Raw genomic sequence first — 24642 nt, 5'->3', positions numbered from 1 at the left:
GTGTTTTTTTTTTTTAACTATCAGAAAAAATGTTATTTAATGTAGTCAAGGGCTGGTCCAGAAAGACTGGCCAAAAGGCTGGCAAAAGCTATGACCCCTCTCCCACTAAGAGGTCATAGCTCTGGGCTCAGACACAGGTGGGATTCAGTCCTGCAGGCAGCCCAGGCTCTAAAGATTAAAGTGAGGTTCTTTCTTGTGTCTCTGGTCCTTCACTCCACCCCTCATCCCAATCTAGGAGCTCTGGGTAAAATCATCTAAAAACTTAGGTTTGGCTCATAGCTAGGATCTTTCCAGAAGGCATCAGAGAGGTACTCAATATACAAGGTAGGGCAGGTATCAGAGACTATTTCTTTCCTCCAATACAAAAAAAAAAAAAGGCTTAAAACACAAAAGATTGCTAACTGCACATTGACAAAAACTTAGAACATGGTACAATCCCTATAGGAGGAGCTACGTGGAGCAGTGGATAGAGTGCCTGACCTGGAGTCAAGAAGATTCATCTTCTTGAGTTCAAATCTGACCCCAAACACTTACTAGCTGTGTGACCCTGGGCAAGTCACTTAAACCTGTTTGCCTCATTTCCCTCATCTATAAAATGAACTGGAGAAGAAAATGGCAAACCCACTCCAGTATCTCTGCCAAGAAAACCCCAAAGGGAGTCAGGAAGAGTTGGACACAACTGAAAAATGAATGAACAATCACCTAAGACTCCTATATGCTTCTAGGAGAATGATACTTAAATCATTGAAACATAAACCACTTAGTGAGACTGTTGGATAGGCATCTCACCTTTACCTTGACTCGATACTTTCTAAACACCTCACTCAAAGTCCAAATCTTCTGGCCAGCCAGGCATCCTCCTTAGGGTTTTTTGGGTTTTTTTAGAAGGGTTATATGCAGTTACAGAAAATTCCTCCTGATGACAGTCAGCTCTGACTGAGGAACCCAGGAATTCCCAAACTCTCTAATTCACCAAGACTCCCTTCAAAGCTAGAAACATCCATCTTATATCCATCTAGTACTGTGGTTTACTGTTTGATCCCTTATGTTCAGAGAAAGAAACACAAAACAGAAGAGGCAGCCAAAGCCCAGGATCTGTAGCCTAAACAGGACATGTTCCTGCTGCCACTAAAGCTTTTGGGAAGGAGAGAGACCTGATTCTACTGCCTATCCATGGGAAGGAAGTCCAAGAGAGAGCCTCTGCGAAGTCCCCACAGTCCAGACAAGGAGAGAGCCAGAGGGTGGATGTGAATCACTTCTTCCAGGGTCTACTGAGCAGGCTACTCTTTGTAATGACTCAGTGGTCAGTACTCTTTGATGCATTCTCCCTCCTCCTGGTGGTGTCATATCTTCCCCAAATCCTTCAGTGATGAGCAGATGGATCCTTGGAAACAGACAGGAGAGTTCAGTTCAGCTCGATGTATGCTCCAAGGGGTTGGGGGGTGGGTGTGCTCTATAGCCAGAGCAGATCAGGCAGGGGCCTTGACAACTCCCCCTTGCAGGGTTGTGGTGAGGATCAAATGAAATAATACATGTAAAGTGCCTGGCACATGTAAATGCTTATTCCCTTCTCCCTCTTTCCAGCTCTAAATCTTGGAATATTAGGAGTAGGGCAATCACTGAACCTTCAGGGAAATCACCTGTGTGACCTTAGGCAAATTACTTCACCTCTTTCGGCATTATCCATATAATGGTGGGGCAGAGAGAAGCGGGGAGAACATTCATCTCAAAGTTCCTTCCTTCTTAATCTTGTGATCCTGTTTGAATCCAAGCTTCCTCCAGATCCTCTCTAAGGCCACTCTTCCCGTGAATAAGGTGGTAATAAAATTATGTCTGTACCAGTCTCTGTTGTAGTACATATGCTTCTGGAATTTTTTACTTAAGAATTCCTTGTAAAAATCAGCTGTTTCTTCTGCATTCGGTGTTATTTTTTTACTTGTTTCATCTTTCAATCCCAGACCTCTAGCTTTCAATCTTGAATGAATGAATTCCTCTTTTTCCTTCCCAAATGTCTGATTCTGGTTTGCCCAATATTGTTGATTCCATTCTTGTGTTTCTCGTCTTAATTTCCTAAGCTGCTGTCCCAGTGGAGATTCATTTTCAGGGATGTAGAATTTGATTGGTCAAAGGTTTGAATATCTATGTGGGGGTACAATCCAATCATTGCAAGATTTTCTGGGAGAGGGGGCAAAATTTTGACACCCGGTTCTGCCTCAAGTCCTTGGACTCTAGCCCTTTTTCTGGGCCAGACCTGTAGCCATGGAAGGTGAAGCCTCAGCAGAGTGGACTGACAAGCCTCTGCCTCCAGCCCCAAGAAGCTAGTTTCTTAAAATACTTATTCTGAAGATAGAGGCAAAATGACAGAGTACAGGCAGAAACCCAGCTGAACTCTCCAAACAACTTTAAAATAACTCCTCAAATCAAATTTTGGAATAGCAAAGCCAGTGAAAGATAGGGGGTGAGAAATTTTTCCAGCCTAAGACAACTTAGGAGATCAGCAGGAGAGGTCTATGTATGACATTGGGGTGGGAGCTGACCTGGAGCTGTGTGACCCTGGGCAAGTCACTTAACCCCAATTGCCTTTAAAAACAAAAACAAAAACAAAAAAAGGAAGACCAAGACATAAAGTCAGAAGACAACAACGTGAAAACAGCTACAACTAAAGTTTCAAAGAAAAATGCTAATTTGACTCAAGCCCAATAAGAATTCCTGGAAGAGTTAAAGATAAAGCTTAGTGGTAGAGGAAAAATTGGAAAAGAAATGAGAGTGATGCAAGAAAATTATGAAAAGAGAATTAACAACTTGGTAAAAGAGGTATAAAAATTCTCTGAAGAAAAGAACTCCTTAAAAAGTAGAATTGACCAAATGGAAAAACAGGTACAAAAACTTACTGAAAAAAATAATTCCTTAAAAGTTAAAATTAGGCGAGTAGAAACTAATGACTCCATGAGACATCAAGAAACAATGAAACAAAGTCAAAAGAATGAAAAAAAATAGAAGAAAAGGTGAAATATCTCATCAGAAAAACAACTGACCTGGAAAATAGATTGAGGAGAGATAATTTAAGAAATTAGTAGACTACCTGAAAAAGGAGCTAGACATCATATTTCAAGAAATTATCAAGTGAAACTGCCCTGATATTCTAGAACCAGAGGGAAAAATAGAAATTAAAAGAACCTGCTGATCACCTTCTGAAAAAGATCCCCAAATGAAAATGCATAGTAATATTATAGCCAAATCCCAGAGTTTCCAGATCAAGGAGAACATACTGTAAGCAGCCAGAAAGAAACAAGTCAAATATTGTGGAGCCACAGTCAGGATCACACAAGACTTATTAGCTTCCACATTAAAGGATTGGAGAGCTTGGAATATGATATTCCAGAAGGCAAAGAAGATAGGATTACAACCAAGAATAACCTACCCAGAAAAACTGAGTATAATCTTTCAGGGGGAAAATAGATGTTTAATTAAATAGAGGACTTTCAAGCATTTTTGATGAAAAGACCAGAGCTGAATAGAAAATCTCAGGAAGAGTTGGACACAACTGAAAAATGAATGAACCTATGACTCCTATATTCTTCTAGGAGAATGATACTTAAATCATTGAAACATAAACCACTTAGTGAGAAAGCTCAAGAAAAGCATAAAAAAGTAAATATGAAAGAGTATTTATAAGAGACTCAATAAAGTTACATTCCTATATGTGATGATGATGCATGCAGTTCCTTTAACATTTTTAGGGCAGTTAGAAGGAGCCTACATAGATAGAAGTTGTGAGTGCGAGTCAGTTATGTTGGAATGATCTCCAAAAATAAAAATAAAAAATGAATTGATACAAAGTGAATGAGAAAAACTGGGAAATCAGCAATACTGTAATGATGATCAACTGTGAAAGACTTAGCTACTCTGATCAATACAATGATCCAAGACAATTCCAGAGCACTCATGATGAAAAAATGCTATCCACCTCCACAGAGAGAACTCTGTTGAACTCACTGCAAATTGAAGTATAATTTCCTCACTTTATTTTTTTTTTGGCTTTTTTTCTTGATATGGCTAATATGACAAATCAGGGCTTGATTTATTGTTCTGTTGATTGTCTAATCTTGAGAAATTGATGGAGAAAATGTTGATAATCCAAATTAAAATTCTAACATGTGTTGAGCATACTTCATTTTTTTCTGGAAAGCCAACAGTTAAACATATACTAGCGCATTACTTCTTAGAAGGATCGGGATAACTACTATATCTTTGAGTATTTGAAAGACTATTAAGCAGAGGAGAGTCAGGAGGAGCCCTGGATGGAAGGCTCAAACTGTTACTTAGGCTACATGAAAGAACAATCTTCCTAAGAAGTATGATGATCTAGAAGTGCTGTGGGTTACATCAGGAGGAAGTTCCTCCTCATTGAAAGTTTTCACGTGGAGTTTGGATTTGGATGACCACTTATTGGGTATGTTGTAAAGTTTTAATTATATGTGAGTCTAAATGATCTCTGAGGTTCCTTCCAACTCAGATTCTGTTACTTTGTAATTAGTGGTAAATATAAATGTAAAGTGAGTATGATTGTTCATGCCCTAAAATGGCAGTCTTTTGGTTCATTATTGCCCACACACAGAGTTTATACCATGGGAAATTTCCAATTATAACTTAAATGTAGCTTATGTCTAGGTTTTTGTAAATGTGGGTGCCTGGCTATTAGCCCTTAAGGTAACAAATATGTATTGGATTGAGGACAGCCTTTACTTCACACTACAGAAAATTCAGAAGTTATGAAGCACTCATGAGGTCCCTTAATCAGACATAATTATAGTATCACCTAAAAAATCAATACAACTCTTCCTCTCTGGCAGGTCCCATTTTTCCATCAGGTCCCAGAGTTCTTCTGACCCAGTGTCATTCTATGGTTAGACTTTTTTTTGAAAGGGAACTGAATTTGGGGTTGCTGGGAGGCGACATCATGGCTTTCCAGTGGATCCCTAGTTTTCCAACAGGGTCCTACATAGTTCTTCTCAGATTCATAGTGCCATCTCATGGTTTAGACTCCCTCAAAAGGGAAGTACACTTTGGGGTTGCTAGGCAAGCAACATTTTGCCTCTGGACCAGCATTGTCTGAATAACTCACAGTTATTCAGTGATAGAGTAGGCAACGGATATACTAGCATGCCTGTGTATATCTAGCCCACAATACTCGTACTATGTACTTCCTATTGAAAGGAACTATTAAAGACTCCTGGTAGGGCAAGTGAGAAATTCTCCCTTCTTCTCCCCAGTCAGAAAAAAGTTCAAAATTAAAGGTGGAAAGAATCTTTTCTAAAAAGGCTGTGCAGGTCTGTCAGCTCATTTTTATAGACTGCCACCCAAGAAAGTATATCCTCTCAACAGAGTGTTTCTTCCCAAGAGTCCATACCAATCAAATCATCTTAAGGGCAGTTCCAGTCACTTAAACTTGGATTAAGAGATATCTTTTTTGTTGTTGTTGTTAGGCAATTGGGGTTAAGTGACTTGCCCAGGGTCACACGGCTAGTAAATGTCAGGTGTTTGGTCTGAGGCCGGATTTGAACTCAGGTGTTCCTGACTTCAGGGCCAGTGCTCTAAGCTAGGTGCCACCTAGCTGCCCCAAGAGATATCTTTTGTACTCTCACATGATGCCAACGGGCATATCAATACTCTATCAGGAGAGAATCAAAGATTCCCTTCCTAGCAAGCTCCTCAAATTGATCAGGAAACTTTCCTTGATTAACTCCATGTATCCATATTATATGTGATTAAATTGTAAATTCCTTAAAAAGTATAATATTCTTCTTTTAAATACTCTGTAGAAAGGTAAGATATGAACATTACCATTTTTATTAAGATGCCAAGTTGAGTTATCAAAGGCTATGCTAAGCAAATGCAAGCTCTGGAAGTTCATCTCCAAAACTGGAAAAGATTCAGTATGGGCCCATTAACAGAACATATGTCTGAATGACTATTGTCCAAGAGAACATGTATAGATGAGTTCATCACCAGAGACTGCTAGGTGATGGAGTTTTTCAGCCACAGCAACTCATGAAGGTTATCTACTAAAGTGCAGAAGAGTCACAACATTCATCAATGGAAGAAATTTGCACAATGATGAAATTATAGCCCTTTGTGTAATACCACCTCCAAGCTCACTCTCCCAGTGCTAACTTTGACCCATAGTTCCAGAAAGCTGTTGACTACTCTTTCCCTTGAGGATTCTAGGGTAACACTGAGGGGTTAGGGAATCTAGAACTATCACTCGTGAGTCCTCATCTGGTATGCTCCTCTCAGTACCAATTAATCATTTGCAATTAACCAATTGATATTCATTAGAATATTAATTAATTAATATTCAAATAATATTCAAAATCAAATTCAAAGAATATTAAGCACCATATAAATATTAGCTATTATTATCATATTTACTGAGAAGTTTTAGCAAGGACCAAAGTTACCAAAACATCTCCCCAAACTAGGTGGTCCATTGTCCTCTGCATATGCTCAGTCCCTGGCAAGAGTAGTTCAAACTTACAGCAAGCTTACAGTAAAGAGTCACCCATGTAGAAAATGTGGCACAAGAAGGCACAAGAATTCAGAGGGGTTGTACAAGGTGAGATTTTTGCTGGGACCTGAAGGAAAATCCAGGGAAGCCAGGAATCCTTTTAATACCTATTTCTGGAATTTCCAAGAAGTTCTCTTCTGGGTGTGATGGAGGCAATGCTGAGTCACTCCCTTGCTCATCTGGGCAAACTTATTGCAGGTTGCAGTGCGTCTGATCTGCTAGGCTGGGTGAAACAGGTTACCCCCAGGGCTGATTCATCACCAGACTCAGCTGCTGTTGCTACCGACCCTTTCGGTCTCTGCTGTCGATGTCCCTCACTAGACTCACAGTTTTCCTCACTAAAACAGCTCCCATGGAATTAATTATCATTTCATGGTGATGACTCCCAGATCTACTGATCCAGCCCTTAAAAATTAAGAGAAAATTGCTGATTTTCCTAGTAGTCAATTATATTTATTGAGGGCCTGCTGTGTACAGAACCTCAGATGAGTTAGATAAAGGAACAAGGAAGAAGAAATAGGGCCCTTGCCTGAAAAAAAGTTAGAATATTATGACCATGGCAAGAGAAGGATTGAGGTAGGGAGTTGGAGCCAGACCAAGAACATGATTTGACTATTTTCCAGTGTTTGCCCAGTGTAGCCCTCCTATGTATCTGTCTAATTAGAACACATTACGAACTCTAATAGAACATATTAAAGTGGGCCAGATATGCTTACACATCCTGGGAGATCATTTCCATTGACCTTTCCCCTTTCCCACACCAAGCCAACACTGTATACAAGCGTGTGGATACTAGGACTGGCATCTCTTCCTACACAGAACTTTCTACACTGGAGAGTTATGTGGCTGGAGAAGAAAATCTGGATAGCTCTCTTTCCACCTATTAATTAATGTTAATTGAATGGTCAGTGAAAGGATATTGGAAGGAGTGGGTATACATCTGCCTACACTGCTCCTGCCCACTTCTGCTTACAACTTGGATTTCTCTGTTTCCCCAGGCTCAGTTCTATTCAGCTAGTCCCTGTGGTTGGGTGATTTTCATTGATAAGCCTGGAACTTATTCATGCCTGTACCTTATTTATGATCACATTTCATATAAATGTTACAAGGATCAGAAGAGTAACTATGGACACAGTGGATGCTCAGGATTTAAAAGTGCTTTATTCAATTATATTACATTCATGGAATCAATCAGTCAGTCAATAAGCCTTTATTAAGCACCTACTATGTGCCAGGCACTGTGCTAAATGCTGAGGACACAAAGAAAGGCAAAAGACAGTCCCTGCCCTGGCTCACTATCTAGTAGGGGAGACAATAAGTAAACAAACATGTACAAACAAGCTATATACAAAATAAATAGAAAATAATTAACAGAGGAAAGGCATTGAAATAGAGAGGGCTTGAGAAAGGTTTTCTTTACAAGATGGGATTTTTTTGCCGGGACCCAAAAGAAGCCAGGGAAGTCAGGAGGAGGAGATGAGGAAGAGCATTACAGGCATGGGGGACAGCCAGAAAGAATAGCTTATGGAACAGCAAGGAGATCAGTGTCACTGGATCACAGAATTGGGGAGGTGGGTGTGCGATGTAAGGAAACTGAAAAGTCTAGGTTTTGCAGGACTTTTAATACCAGACTATTTTGTGTTTGATCCTGAAGGTGATAGGGTACTACTGGAGCTCATTGAGTATGGTGGTGACATGATCAGACCAGTGCATTAGCAAAATGACTTTGGTGGCTGAATGCAGGATGGCCTGGAGTGGGAGGAGATTTGTGGGAGACAGGCCAACCAGTAGGCTAATGCAGTAATCCAGGTGTGAGGTAATAAGGGCTTGCACCCGGGGGGGGGGGTGGAAATATCAGAGAAAAGAATGTTACGTATTCAAAAGGTATTGCAAAGATGAAATCAATAGGCTTTGGCCACAGAATGGGTATGAGGACTAAGAGTGAGGAGACAAGAATGACATCTTGGTGTCTGGGAAACTGGGAGGATGCTGGTCACCTCAGCCAAGCCACTGCCCTCAATGAGGACATTTGGAAGAAAGGAGAGCTTAGGAGAAAAGATACCGAGTTTAATTTTGGACACAACTACAACATCCAAAAAGAAGCCACCCAGCATTTGGTCTTGAACTTGAGGGGAGGTGTCTAGATTCCCTCAAGTTTCTTTCAGGCGTTTGAAAGAACTGCACTTTTCTTTCTGTAAAGTTGTTGCAATCCCCCTCCCCCCAAAAAAAGAGGTCTGCATCTTTTGTGCATCAATTTGAAGGTGTCGAAAAGGCAGTTGGAAGTCCTAAAACGGAAGTCAGCAGAGAGGTTAGGGCTGGATCTGTACATCTGGGAATCATCACCATGATAACGAATTCCATGGGCAGCTGATGAGATCACCAAGTGAAGTAGTATAGAGGGAGAAGAAAAAAGGATCCAGGACAGAGTCCTGTGCAATACCCATGGTTAGTGATCATGACTGAGATAAAGATGCAGCAAAGAACACTGAGGAGTGGTCAGATAGGTAGAAAAATAATTGGGAGAAAGCAGTGTCTTGAAAACCTAGAGAACAGAGAGAGAGGATTGACAGTGTCAAAGACTGCAGAGAGGTCAACAAGAATGAGGACTGAAAAACGCCTTTGGATTTGGCAGTTAGGAGGTCACTAGTAACTTTGGAGAGAGAAGTTTTTGTTGAATGATAAATCTGGAAGCTGGATTGTAGGAAGTTAAGACAAAAGTGAGAGGAGAGGAAGTAGAAGCACCTACTGTAGGCAGCCTTCTCAAGTGAAGCCTTCATTGTATATTTAGAGCTACAAGAGGCCTTAGAGATGATATAATTTCCTCATTTACAGGTGAGGAAACTGAGGCTTAGGGAAGTTAATTCAAGTAAATCAATATTTATTAAGTGTGCTAAGAGCTGGGGATGCCAAAAAAGGCAAAAAAGTAGTCCCTGCTCACAAGGAGCTCAAGGTTCAATGGGGAGAACAACATGCAGACAACTATGTACAAATTAGATACATACAAGGTAATTTGGAAATAATCCAGAGAGAGAAGGCCCTAGCATTAAGGGGGATCAGGAAAGACTTCTTTCTGAAGGTGAGATTTTGGCTAAGAGCTAAGGAAAACCAGAGAAGATAGGAGTTGAAGATAAGGGGAAAGTGAAAGACAAAATGGGTGAAGAATGTCTGTTAGTCAGATTTCAATATGTATTTGGACAATCTACAGAGCCTATTCAACTGTATGTGTATCTGAAATACAGAGTTCAGAGGAGCAATGAGTTGGGCCCAGCATTGAAGAGGAGGAGGACTGTATTGCTTTCAGAAAATTACAAAGCTTCTTTATTGACCCCAAGCTTTGCTTGAAAACAAAGGCCCATTTTTCACAATGCTAACATTTTACCACTGTTGCTTTATGGCAGCAAGATGTGTCATACCACTGCTCCTGGAGAGCTAAAAATGAGTAGCACACAGAAGGCAGTGGAAACGTGAGAGCAGGCCATGCCACATAACCAGTGAAAAACTCCAAGGAAGAGCAGGAATAAAAAAATGCAAAGAATTTTATAGTTAAAATTATAATTATAACCAAAATAATAATAAAAAAGTACAGCTATTATAATGATTATATAATAATATAAACATTATATTATATTAACAAAATAATATAGCAAACATATAATATATTAACAATAAGATATTATATTAATAGTATAACATACATATAATAGGCTAATATATTAATAATCTAACAGATATAATTATAACATTAAATTAGTATTTATTATGATGAAATAATAATCCCATAATTAAAAAAAGAAAAAGAAAATGGACTGTTCACATGGAATAAATGATTGATGACAAGTAGGCATCCAGTGTGTCCCATGGATAACCTTGCAATGCCAGGAGAAAGCAAGGAAGGCCTCTGGCACATTGGGTGAACCCCCTGGGGCAAACTTTTAGGAGGGCATGGGCAAGAGTTACACAGGATGGTCAAGCATGAATTCAGGAATTATGGGTGTATATGAGTATTTTACAGTAAAGAAAATTTTCCTAATATTTAGAGGTTGCCAAGATTGCAGTGGACTTCTTCAGGAAGTGGCTAGATCCCACCACACTGGAGGTTTTCATTCAGAGGCTGGGTGACCACTTATTGGAGAAGGATATTCTCAGTCAGATACAGACCTGGACTGGACAGCTTCCAAGGTCCCTTCCAACTCTTAGATTCTGTAATTTTTTTTTGTAAAAATGTTCAGTGAAGAGAAGATGGCAATGTTTTACTTTAAAAGATTTGAGCAAGGGCAGCTAGGTGGCACAGTGGATAGAGCTCCAGCCTTGGAGTCATGAGGACCGGAATTCAAATCTGGCCTCAGACACTTGACACTTACTAGCTGGGTGACCCTGGGCAAGTCACTTAACCCCAACTGCCTCACCAAAAAAGAAAAAAAAAAGATTTGTGCAACCACTTGGTCCAATAAGTTCTTATGGAATTTAGGGGTTTCACCAAAGAATCATTTAGTCTTGTAACAGTCTTTGATCATGACCTGTTTAAACTCACATAAGGAGAAGTTCAATGGAAAACAAAACATCCAGAGAAAGGCAGGAACACTGGGAATCAGGGACAACAAGGGAAGAGGCATAGTCCAATAAGCTCTCATTTGCGAGAGGGGGTGACAGAGTTGAGCTTCGGTCAGTCTTGGTCATTGGAAGGAATGACCACTAGAGCCTTGGGTGCAGTGGTTTTCAGGACAGAAGGAAGGGATTCAATGATTGTCCTTCTGCGAGGCTACCCTCAGCCTTAGTTCCATCCAGCTCTGTTACCATCTGTATTCGGTGCTCAGAATGCTTGAGCTGAGAGTGCCTTTATGCCAGGGAAGCTCATCAAAACAGGTCATAGACAGCTTGACAGTCAAGAAGACCTGAATTCAAAACCTTCCATAGATACTAGCAGGGTGACCCCGGGCAAGTCACTTCTCTTCTCCTCAGTTTCTCCATATGTAAAATGGGGATGATAATAGTGCCTACCCAAGGGTGTGCTGGAACTAGCTTTAACTGGCTTGTGCAAATTACTAAATTTTCAGTGTAAGCCTTTATATCTCAGAAATCCAACTACAAATTAGGGTTTGATTTATTGTTTTATTGATTGTCTAGACTCAAAGTGTTAATAATACAGATTAATAATCAATATAATAATATTTAATAAGTAAATAATGATATGCAATATGCTAATAATATAACAAATAAGGAAACTGAGGCAATCAATTGTTAAGTGACTTGCTCAGGGTCATACAGCTACCAAATGTCTGAGGCTGGATTTGAACTCAGGTTTTCCCAACTGGAGGCAGCTAGGTGGCACAGTGCATAGAGAGCTAGGGCTGGAGTCAGGAAGACTCATCTTCCTGAATTCAAATCTGCCCTCAGACATTTACTAGCTGTGTGAAACTGGGCAAGTCATTTAACCCTGCTTGCCTCAGTTTTCCTCATCTGTAAAATGTGCTGGAGAAGGAAATGGCAATCCACTCCACTATCTCTGTCAAGAAAACCCCAAATGAGTTCACAAAGGGTCAGACACCACTGAAAACCAACTGCACAACTTCTTGATTGTCAATCATTAGGGGTACTACCCTAAAATTTTAAAACTTAAATAAAACTTAAAAGTATGTATGCATATAACTGTTTTCCCTGGAGAGCCCTGTTATTAAATATTTACCAGTACACACCTGTCTTAATAATAATTATAGTAACAGATAGCATTTGGATAGCACTTACACAGTGCTAGCCATTGTGTTAAATGCTTAATGCTTACAACAACCCTGGGAAGTAAATGCTATTATTATCCCCATTTGACAGATGAGGAAACTGAGGCCAATATGTTAAGTGACTTGCCCTGGGTCACACAGTAAGTGTCTTGAGGCCACTTTTGAACACAGGTCTTCCTGACACCAGGCGTTATTGCTTATATTGCCATATAAACATTGTTTGATCTCAGCTGGAGTGTAGTAGAGGGCTCAGGGAATGTATCAACATCTGCTTGAAGGATTGTTGACTAGAGGCATATATATATTTACATACATACATACATACATATGTGGAGAGAGAGAGAGATGGGCATATGAGTATATAGATAGTTAATAATAACAATAAGGCATTTATATAGCACTTTAAGATTTACAAAGCACTCTACATTCCTTATCTCATTTGAGCCTCTCAACACCCACTTCACCGGGCCACGGTGAGGAACAGAAGAGATAACAAAATACTTTGCAAACTGTAGATCGCTACCTAAATGTTGGCTGTCATAGGACCTGTTGTTTCTCAAGTACAACTGGTCTGTTTACCACTGTGATGTCACAGGTAGGGATATGTTAGAGATTGGTGGGGAGCCCTAGCTGAATCAAATGGGGAGGATCTGCATGGAGTATGAAAGCTTTAAGAAAAAGGAAGGGGAGAAGCATTAGGAAGAAGGGGCAGACCCAGTGTCCACAGTAGATATAGCGTGTTGTATTTGGCATGCATAAACTACAAGCTTTCTAGATGATCACAGTTCCATTAACCAGAGCTTTGTCTAGCTAACAACTAGAGGCAACTAAGTAGTATAGCTCAGGAAATCAATCAATAAACACTTATTAAGCACCTACTATGTACCAGTCATTGAAGGAAGACCCAAGTTCAAATCAAGCTTTTAGCACTTTCTAGCTATGTGATCCTGGGCAAGTCACTTAACTTCTGTCTATTTCAGTTTCTTCATCTGTGAAATGGGAATAATAATAACACCTCCCTCTCAGTGTTGTAAGAATGAAATGAGATCATGTTTGTTAATTGCTTTTGCAAACCTTAAAACATTATATAAATGCTAGTCACTACTATTAATGGTCTTTTTCTTTAAACCATACACACACACACACACACACACACAGCTTTGGAAAATTTCCATCCTATGCCTACTATGCCTCTAGATGCCCCTCCCCACCTCCAGAAGCCTTATACCAAGACAATGAGAGCTGGATTCCCTGGCCTGACTGTATTGGGAAGCTAGAATATAATATCTGAGTAGGGAGGTCAATGACCATTTAACTACTACAAAAATTTAGTCTGCAAAAATCATTCCTGAGTCTACAATCCTTATCAAATCCCTCATCTCTGGAGGTTTGAGTAGAAAAGATGGGACTAAATGTAGACTCTGTTCCCTTATCACACCCCAAGCTGTTTGATTAGTATATGCTCCTAAAGATCCCCCTCCCCCCAGCTATGAGGTGGCTGCCTCTTATTCAAATCCAAAAGATATCAGGGTACAGTTGAGTCTAGAGCACAAAGGTAAGCTTTTCCTAGTTAAAATCTAGGCAGTAGAGAAGTATAGCATGGTGAGCAGAGAGTTGGCCTCAGGGCTAGGAAGAACTAGATTTCAGTCCCACATCTTGACAGGGTAGCCCTGGGAAAATCACTTAATCTCTCAATCCCTAGGCAACCGTAAGATTGCAAATCACAAAGCACGCACACCCCTGTATTGATAGAGGGAGTTTCTGGAAGTTTCTTGTATCAATGAATCACAGGTGCACCTCCTAGCCTTTCTACCCACGAGTCTAGATTATTTGAATAAATAACCAAATATAGTGTCTGCTTTATGCATAGGTGGTGTTCTCCCCAAAAAAGTTTTTAAGTCAAGCACTTAGAAATCAGAACGCATTTTCCCATGGACGTGACATTATTAATAATGATTCCCAGGCTAGTCCACAAAAACCTACTTAATCCCTAATGTACCTTAAGTATAGTGTTAATAGTAACAGAACAGAGAACACAACCACCATTTACAACAATCGTTTTGGTTTTTAACGAGATGTACTCTAACTTGAAATGGCAAGAATGCATTTTGCTCTTTGGCCACCAGAGTAACTAGAACAGGAAGTTCCCCTCTGCTCTCCTAATTTATTTGACTCCTCTAACTCTGTGCCACTGTGAGGATACTTCAGGGATCCTTGATTTGGGGAGAGAAGGGGACTGTGGCTATGCCTTTTCTTACAGGGAACTGTGAACATGAGGCATTTGTAAATCAGGGAATGCATCTGCATATAGCACACGGAGAAAGGCTCTGGAGTTCCATGTTAATCTTGTTCAGTTGTTTCAGTTGTGTCTGACTCTTTGTGATCCCATTCACAAATGGCAGAGATACTGGAGTGGTTTTCCCTTTCCTTCTCCCGCTTATTTTACAGATGAGGAAACTGAGGCAAATGAAGTGACTTGCCCAGGGTCACACAGCTAGTAAGCATCTGAGGTTAGATCTGAACTCAGGAAGATGAAGACGTCTTCCTAACTTCATGCTTGGTGCTGTATTCACTGTGCCATCTAGCCGCCCCTAAATCAACCTTAGAGGTCATTTAGTCTGAACCCCATATTTTTGCAAGTTAGGAAACTGAGGCCTAGAGGGACAAGTGACAGAGAGAAGATATGAACCCTTATCTTCTGACTTCCAATCCAGTGACCATCCTCAACAGTTTTTCTATCCACTAGAAACTATCCTAGTTTCTTTCATCTAAAGTAAAAGGCATGCATCTACTATGAAAATCAGGGGCAACAAAGTTTGTGTGAACAGTGATGAGGTAGCAAAATTTCAAGAGTATGTTTTAATGAGAAGCGGCATGCCTTGCAACTGACTCATTTGTAAATCATACTTGTTTGCACAGGATTTGGTGTCCCTTGAATGATGAAGGAATAAGGTTAAAGGTATAAATTTTTCATGCCAGTGCGAGCTAACGATTTATTATTTACTTAGAATCACCTTGATCAGATCTTGCTAGAGAAGGGAACATTTTAAGATAATATTATGAGAACTGTGAAGAAGACAATGCAATGTGGGGAAAACACCTAAAACTCAATAGACACATGAAATAAATGTTTTTCTCTTAACTCCTAGAAAGAAAAGTGGCTATTCAGGTTATACAGGTCTGTCACCATTGTAAGCCTCTGTGCCACTCCATGATACACTTCTGTGGATAATGAATACATCGAGATTAAAGAGAAAGTCCTAATGCTTCTCCCCCGACCCATGCATGGAGGTGACCCTGAGTTTTCACAGATAATGCCAGCAGAGCACAAGCCTTGTTGAGGCTTGCCAAGGTAGAAAGGCTTTGGCTATAGGCCTGGTCTGGTATGCCAGTGCAGCCAAGATCCAACCTAGTTAAGTTTGGGAAGACTCAACACAAAACTACCCTCTGAGGGCAGAGTTCCTGTCTGTTATCTGTGGAGGAAATGTTCATGCTGACGAAATAAAAGATCTTCTTATGGGGTTGAAAAAACAATACAGGAAGCAAAACATGAGAGAGTTTATTTCAGGGATCAGGGACAGGTTCTAGTATTGTTTTCATCCACAGACATGGAGTAAAAACATGGCAGGCACTCTGAATGGAGTTGCAGTTCCCTTCATTTTTTGGGGTGGGTTTTGTGAATTGTGTTTTGTTTTGTATTTCGGTTCTTAACCTGTGATGTCATTAGCATGGGGGAATAAGCATTTATTAAGCTTACAAGTATAATCTCATTTGATCCTCACAACAACTCTGGAAGGTCAGTGCTATTATTATCCCCACTTGACAGTTGAGGACATTGAGGCAAACAAAATGACTTATCAGAAAGTGACTTAGCAGAGAGACAGTGACTTACCCACGGTCACAGAGCTAGTAAACATCTGAGGCCAGATTTGAATTCAGGTCTTCCTAACTCCAGGCCCAACACTCTATCCACTGTACCACCTAACTGCCTCTGGGGAAATTCCTAGGTTGGAAACGATCTTCATTTAATTTTTTTAAGAGCAGTGACTTCTCACACATCTCATAAAAGTGACAAAGGAAGACAAGTCCCTGATATCAATCTGGAGTCAATAAAATTTGCGCGTGTCAAACATGTTCCAAACACAACTCAGCATCTGTTGTATACGCCTCCTTCTCTCTTCACAGTCACCGCTTCAGGTCCTCATCCCCTCATTCCTAAACTGGTACCATAGACTTTTAACTGGCTTCCCTCCTTACAGTCTCTTCCCACTCCAGTCTATCCTCCTAAGAGCCATCACACTAGTTTTCCTAAAACACAGGGCTAACCATGTTGCCCTCTACCAAGAAACTGCAGAGACTCTCCATTACCTCTAGGATCAAATATAAACTCCTGTTTGTCATTTTAAATTTTTCATAGCCTGTTCCTGAGTGGGATTGACACCACTTACCCAAATAAAAACTCAGAGGTTTCTCCAGGTAGAAAACAGAAGATTTATTCTAGCAAATCTCGAGCTAGAGTTGGGTATCACCTACCCAGGGTGGACTGGAGTAGTGAGGCAAGATGCAAGAAGCAGGCAAGCAGTTACATACTCTTAGGCAAACCCCTCTGAGAAACCCCCCCTCCCCACCTGTTTACCTCAATCTCTTTATCCTCATTGGTTGAGGCAAGAGACCTTACAGTCTATATTTAGAACCCAAGAGATATATTTTACCCATAGCAAGTTTGGGAGCTAGAGGATTGCCTTATTTGGCAAAGATAAGGTACAAAACAAGAGAGGGGGTGGCTACAAAAGAAGGGAGGGGGTAGGTGTCTGGTGTATGGCCCTATTCCCCAAAAAACACAAGACTTACAAGAAAGTGAAACTTGGGCCCAGCTCATGCTTCTGAAGCCTTACTACATTTTTGGAGCATAGCTTATATTTCACATGAGAAACTTTCAGTTGTCCCACACATTCCCTTCCCGTATTTCCAGTCTTCCTGTATAGTACTCCTTTCTGCGTGCTCCGAGGTTCAGCCTTGGAAGCCTACTTTACTGTTCCTCACACAACAGTCTGTGTCTTTACACTGGCTGTGCCCCGTGTCTGGAATGTTCTCCTCACCTCTACTTCTTAGACGATGGAGCAGCTAGATGGTGCAGTGGATAGACCACTGGGTCTGGAGTAAAGAAGACCTGAGATGAAATGCAGTGTCAGACACTTACTAGTTGTGTGACCCTGGGAAAGTGACTTAACCTTGGTTTGCTTCAGTTTCCACAATTGTAAAATTGGGATCATAATAGTACCTTCCTCAGAGAGATTTTGTGAAGATCAAATGGGGTAATATTTGTAAAGCCCCTGGCACATAGTAGGTGCTATATAAAATGCTCATTTCCTTCTTTCTTTTGAATCTCTGGCTTCTTTCAAGCCTACTTCAAATGCCACCTTCTGTAGGGAACCTTTCCACGTTCCCTAAGCTATCAGAGCCTTCAGCTCTAAGGTTATCTTCCATCGATTCTATATGTATATTTCAGCTGTTTGGGCCATTCAGGTCACTCCTTCCTTCTCTCAGGCCACTGATGCCAAGCTGGGTACAAAACCTGATCTGGAATTTTGAACATGAGAGAGGACCCTTCCGACCTTTCTAGACTCACAATACTAGAGACTTAATTCCCTTCCCCAGAAATGGAAAAAAGAAACAAACAGAAAGGCAAAAGATGAAGGCCTGTTTCTTATTCCCCAGGACATCAACGGGATGAGGAAGTTGCTGTAGGCTCTCTTGGTTAAAGCATGGTGTCTCACCCAGGAATGGAGCAACCAAAAAGACTGAGGTAAGAGAGGAATGGTGGAAGCCACCTAGGCCATTTGAACACCACTGAAGTCAATCAAAGAGCCTCCCATTTGCCATGTGGCTAGTCAACTGAAACCAATTACAGAACATAGAAGCATGCTCCATTCTCTTTTGGAAGCACTTCCCTTACACATTACCATGACTCTCCCAGATGCAGCTAGCCTCTTCAAATGGAGAAGTTACATCAGCTAAACAAAGTGATGGGGTCTTTGCATGCACCAGATATCTGTAACATTTATTCTGTGCAGTCCTCCCAAACAATCTATCATGACTGACGTGCTTAAGCAAACGGCCTGGTTCTCTCTGAGGTCTCTTCCAGCCCGAAAGCTATGATTCCCCAACACTCTGTGCATGCTAGAATTTTCAGAGCAAGGTATTAATAGTGAGTAGAATAATTCAGATAGGTACTGAGCCTGTGTGCTTGTTTGCTTTTCAAAGGACTGTATGAGCTTGGATTATTCCTTTTATATTTGTCGAAATATATTTGTAGAAATAGAACACAAATACATAGAGGAGGGGGGACGTTGGGAACAGGTGGAGAGCTTTAAAACCTTCTCCATACTGGATTGATTTCTTTTCCCTCAGGTATTACCTGTCAATATAGACATAGGTTGTCGATGCTGTCTGGAATGCACTCTGGCCCCAGGTTAGCCTCTTGGAATTTCAAGCTTGCTCCAAGGTTCACTTCTAGAGACACTTCCCAAGGTAGCACTTTTGTGATCCCTTCCCTCCAGATTATTGTGATCTCTCTCATCCCCACCCAATTACATTTTATTTACTTTGTAGATAATTTGTATTTACTTAACTATGTATGTGTTGTTATTTCTCTCCCATCAAATGTAACCTGCTTAAATGTAGGGAGAATTTTGATGTTTCTTTCTACTGCCTGCCGAGAATATTGGCTTCAACCAGCAACTGAAATTAGGCAAGACTTTTTATAATTTCTGATATTGTTTGGATTAAATTCTCTTTCCTAAGGGCCACTCATGTAAGCCATCAGTCAACAAGGTTTTTGTTTGTTTGCTTGTTTTTTGCTGTTGTTGTTGATTTGTTTTTGTTTCTGAGACTGTTCTCCTTATCTGATCCAGATTAGAAATTCGTGAGGAGGCCACTCACTGATATACTGATCAGAGTGAAGTTTCAATGTGTTCTATTTTTTCCAACATGGGCCTTTTTTCCCCTCCTTAAGCGACCTGGTGACCCTCCACTGCTAGGAGTTCACCATACCGGCACCAGCCTCCCCATCAGCTCTTGCGCTACTTCAACTCAGAACTCTAGAACTCAAGCCTCAGCCTCCCAGGAAGCAGGAACTGCTCACTAGCCACTTAAATAGTTCAGCAAGCATTTATTGTTATTGGTCAGTCATTTTTCAGTCATATCTGACTCTTCCTGACCCCATTTCAGTTTTCTTGACCAAGATATTGGAGTGGTTTGTCATTTCCTTCTCCAGCTCATTTTACAGATGAGGAAACTGAGGCAAATAAAGTTAAGTGAGTTGCCCGGGGTTACACAGCTAGTAAGTGTCTGAAGCCAGATTTGAACTCAGGAAGATGAGTCTTCCCTAGTACTCTATACACTACACAATCTATCTGTGGCACCTGCCACGTACCAGGAACTGTGCTTGGTGCTAAGGAAAATTCTCATCGTTCCAATGACTAGAAAATTGAACCCTGAAGATTAAAATTAAACTATTTTCATATGTAAGCAAGTCCAATCTGGTAAAAAAAAAATTTAAAAATCATCAGCCTTTCTCATGAGCTCTGTCCTCTAAACTGAGCCTCTCTTTCTAGACAGTTCCAAGTTTAGAGAAAATCCCTGGCATGGAAATTTAGTCCATCATTTATAGTTTTAGAGAATTGCCTGGGGGTTGGCAGGGAGGGGTGACATATTGAAAAATTAAATGACTGTGATCATGGACAAACTGATAGGGCGTGCCAGAGGAAGAATTTGAACATCCCCTGGCTCTATGCCATTATGCCACCACCTGGTTTTCTTCTTCTGCAAATGTTTAAAATGAAAGAATATCAGGAACGCAGTGGATAGAGCACCGGCCCTGGAGTCAGGAGGATCTGATTTCAAATCCGGCCTCAGACACATAACACTCACTAACTGTGTGACTCTGTGCAAGTCACTTAACCGCATTGCCTAGCAAGAAAGAAAGAAAGAAAGAAAGAAAGAAAGAAAGAAAGAAAGAAAGAAAGAAAGAAAGAAAGAAAGAAAGAAAGAAAGAAAGAATATCAAGGATTCATCAGCCCCTGAAGGAACAGTTTCAGGCTTCACAAAAGCAACCCCTACTTGTGTATAAAAAGGACCATTTGGTCTAACAATTAACACCTCACCCTACATAGCTGGTCATTGTAGCTTACAAGATTTAAAATGTATAGCTACCTCCACTGCTTCTCTATACAAGAAAGCACATTCCATTCTTTTTCTGGAGTAAAAATTGTTGGCTGAACTTTGTCCCCAGCTTTTTACACTTTGCCTAAAATATGCTTCCTGTATGTGTTTATAACATAACATTAAGGAGAGGGAAGTAAAATGGTCAATAACAAAAGTAAATTTAGGCAAATTCTTAAAATACTTTATTTTTGGAAACTAAACCAATTTTATATTGCTGGGAAAAAAGGTACATGCTCAGACATATTAATGAAAGTCTGTAGTATTGCACACAGTATAGGTAAATTGTGCCATAGAATATTAAAATCAGTTTAGTTGTTGATTCCCCTGGTATTAATTATTTCCTTGCTCTAGACAAAAAAAAAACTCAAGAAAAATAAAGTTAAAAAAAGTATGCTTCAATCTGTGTTGCATTCAGACTCCATCAGTTCTTTCTCTGGGGATGGATAGTCTTTGACCACTGTATTGCTGAAAATAGTGAAGTGGTCCACAGCTGATCATCTTATGATATTGCTGTTACTTTGTACATAATACATTTCATTTTGCATCAGCTCATAAGAGTCCAGGTTTTTCTGAAAGCATCCTGCTCATCATTTATTATAGCACAATAGTATTCTATCAAATTCACGTAGCACAATTTTTTCAGTCATTCCCTAATTGATGAGCATACCCTCAATTTCTAATTCTTTGCCACCAGAAGAGTTCTGTTATAAATATTTTTGTATGTATATGTCTTTTTCCTTTTTGGTTTTTATCTCTCTTTGGATACAGACCTTGTAGTGGTATTGCTAGGTCAAAGGTATGAATGCTTTTAGAGCCCTTTGGGCATAGTTCCAAGAATGGTTGAATCAGTTCACGACTTCACCAACAATGCATTAATGTCTCATTTTTCTCATACTCCCTTCAACACTGGTCATTTTTCTTTTCTGTCCTATTAGCCAATCTAATAGGTATGAGTTAGTATCTCAGAATTGTTTTAATTTGCATTTCTCCCATCAATAGTGAGTTAGAGCATTTTTTCATATGGCTATAGATAGCTTTGATTATTTTATCTGAAAACTGATCATATCTTTGGATCATTTATCAATTGAGGAATGGATCTTATTTTTATAAATTTGACTCAGTTCTCATTTGAGAAATGAGGTCTTTATTAGAGAAACTTGCTTCAAAAAAATTTTTTTTTCACAGTTGCTATTGCTAAATGTATTTCCTTCCATTCTATTCCCACCTACCCTGTTTATTCTATTCTCTCTCCCCTTTCACCCTGTCCTTCCTCAAAAGTGTTTTGCTTCTGACTACCAGCAACCTCAATCTGCTCTCCCTTCTATCACCCCCCTTCTCTTATCTCTTTCCTCTCCTACTTTCCTGTTGGGTAAGATAGATTTCTATACCCAGTAGAGTGTGTATGTTATTCCCTCTCTGAGCCCATTCTAGTGAGAGTAAGGTTCACTCATTCTCTCAACATCCTTCTCTTCCCCTCCACTGTAAATGCTTTCTCTTGCCTCTTTTATTGTGAAATAATTTACCCCATTCTACCTCTCCCTTTCCTTTTCTCCCAGTATATTCCTCTTTTCACTCCTTAATTTTTTTAGATATCATCCCTTCATATTCAACTCACATCTGTACCCTTTTTCTATATACAATCCTTCTAATTGCCCTAATAATAATAAAGTTCTTATGAGTTACAAGTATCATCTTCCCATGTAGGAATGTAAATAGTTTAGCATTGTTAAGCCCCTAATGATTTCCCTTTCTTGTTTACCTTTTTATGCTTCTCTTGAGTGTTATATTTGAAAGTCAAATTTTTCCCATTTAGTTCTGATCTTTTCATCAAGAATACTTAAAAGTCCTCTATTTCATTGAATGTCTATTTCCCCCCCTAAAGCATTATACTCAGTTTTGCTGGGTGTTTGATTCTTGGTTGTAATCCTAGCTCCTTTGCCCTTCAGAATATAATATTTTAAGCCCTCTGATCCTATAATGTAGAAGCTCTATGGTGCTTGAATTGTTTCTTTCAGGGTACTTGCAATATTTTTTCCTTGATTGGGGAGTGTAGAATTTGGCAATAATATTCCTGGAAGTTTTCATTTTGGGATCTCTTTCAGGAAGTAATCAGTTAGATTCTTTCAATTCCTATTTTGCCCTCTGGGTCTAGAACATCAGGGTAGTTTTCTTTGATAATTTCTTGAAAGATGATATCTAGGCTTTTTTTTGATCATGGCTTTCAGGTAATCCCATAATTTTTAGATTATCTCTCCTGGACCTATGCTCCAGGTCAGTTGTGGTTTTTTTTCCAATGAGATATTTTTCAGTTGCTTCTACTTTTTCATTCCTTTGGTTTTGTTTTATTGTTTCTTGATTTGTTATAAAGTCATTGGCTTCCATTTGCTCAATTCTAATTTTTATTAGCAAGCTTTTGTACCTCCTTTTCCATTTGGCCAATTCTACTTTTTAAGGAATTTTTTCCTTCAGTGAATTTTTGTGCCTCTTTTTCCATTTGGCCAATTCTGCTTTTCAGGGCATTCTTCTCCTCACTGACTTTTTGTACCTCTTTTACCATTTGGTCTATTCTGTTTGTTAAAATATTACTTTCTTCAGTATTCTTTTTGCATCTCTTTTACCAAACTATTGACTCTTTTTTTCATGATTTTCTTGCATCACTCTTATGTCTCTTCACAGTTTTTCTCTACCTCTTATTTGATTTTCAAAACCATTTTTGAGCTCTTCCACGGTTTAAGACCAATTCATATTTTTCTTGGAGACTCTGGATGTTGGAGCTTTGACTTTGTTACCTTCTTCTAAATGTATGCTTTGATCTTCCTTGTCACTATAGTAACTTTCTATGGTCAGAATTTTTTTCTGTTTTTTTCTTTGCTCAGTTTTCCAGTTTATTTCTTGACTTTTAACTCTTTGTTAAAGTGGGGCTCTGCTTCCAGGGTGGAAGATGCACTATTCCAAGCTTCAGGGGTTTTTTGCACCTGTTTTCGGAGATAACTTCTAGGGACTTGTAAATTTTCAGTTCTTCCAAGGTGGTATGATCTAAGGAGAGGTGTTTACAACTCTCTTGGCCTGTGCTCTGGTCTGTGGATGACCACAAGCACTCTTTTCTGCCCTGTGACTGTGACAAAGGCCCCTGCTTCACTATAGCTACAAGCTCTGGTGTGCTAATGCTCCTCCTCACCATGGGACTGCTACCTAGGACTGCAACCCGCATCTGAGTATGGTCAAAGCAACAGAATCCTACTCCCAGTGCCAGCAAAGAGACCCCTATCATCTCTTTCTCGTCAGTTGTTTGACCTCCTTTCCATCTGTGGGCTGAGAGCTGATTCAGGGGCTCCCAAAGCTTGCTCCTGGTTTGTTGGGGCCTGGTCTGCACTGGTGTAGCCTATGGTGGACTGTATTCCATTCTCACCCAGATGTGACAGATTTTTCCTACTTACTTTCTAAGTTCTCTTTGGCTGGAAAATTATTTTACCTCATCTTTTTGTGGGTTCTGCCCCTCCAGGATTTGTTTTGTGGCATTATTTAAAGGTGTTCAGAGGGGTTTGTGGGGAGCTCAGGCAAGTCTCTCTCTTTTTTCCACCATCTTGGATCCACTCCCCAACTTTGTACTTATTGTTATTAAATTTCATTTTCTCAGATTCAGTCCAATCTCTTATCTCCTATAGAGCTCATTTTGAAATACATGCAATTTAACACAGTAGCTATCCCTTCCATCTCCAAGTTATCTAGAAATTTGAAAAGCAAGCCTTCATTAAATTCCTCATAAAAACAATCAACAACATTTGGCCAATGACAGATCCCTGGGGCATTCTATTATAGAATATTTTCAGAAGTTCTGGGCAGATTTCTTATATTATTTCTTATATTATTGTATTCAGGTTTATTGTATGTCATGTTTTTCTGGGAGATATATGGTCCTTAAGTTATCTCTGCGCATACTGTCTGCAAGGTTAGTCACTCTGGCTTTTACAGAGTTCATATGGTTTTTTTTACATCATAGTCTTTTATTTCTCTTCTGACAGATTTTCCTCTCCTTTTTAATTTTTTTTTTGTCTTCCAAATCTGTTCGTGTCTCTTTTGTTTTAGAGAGATTCTCCATCAAGGATTCAAGTTTGT

At 39.8% G+C, this 24642-nt stretch overlaps 1 pseudogene; it reads right to left on the bottom strand.

Moving 5' to 3' along the window:
* Nucleotides 1–1721: 1721 nt before the first annotated feature.
* On the bottom strand, nucleotides 1722–11245 carry LOC110218927 (cytochrome c oxidase assembly factor 8-like; annotated as a pseudogene).
* Nucleotides 11246–24642: the final 13397 nt, after the last annotated feature.

The sequence above is a fragment of the Phascolarctos cinereus genome, unplaced genomic scaffold (genome assembly GCF_003287225.1).
Source record: "Phascolarctos cinereus isolate Bilbo 61053 unplaced genomic scaffold, phaCin_HiC Scaffold_9;HRSCAF=440, whole genome shotgun sequence".
Taxonomy (NCBI): domain Eukaryota; kingdom Metazoa; phylum Chordata; class Mammalia; order Diprotodontia; family Phascolarctidae; genus Phascolarctos; species Phascolarctos cinereus.
This window is presented reverse-complemented; position numbering and strand designations above follow the sequence as displayed.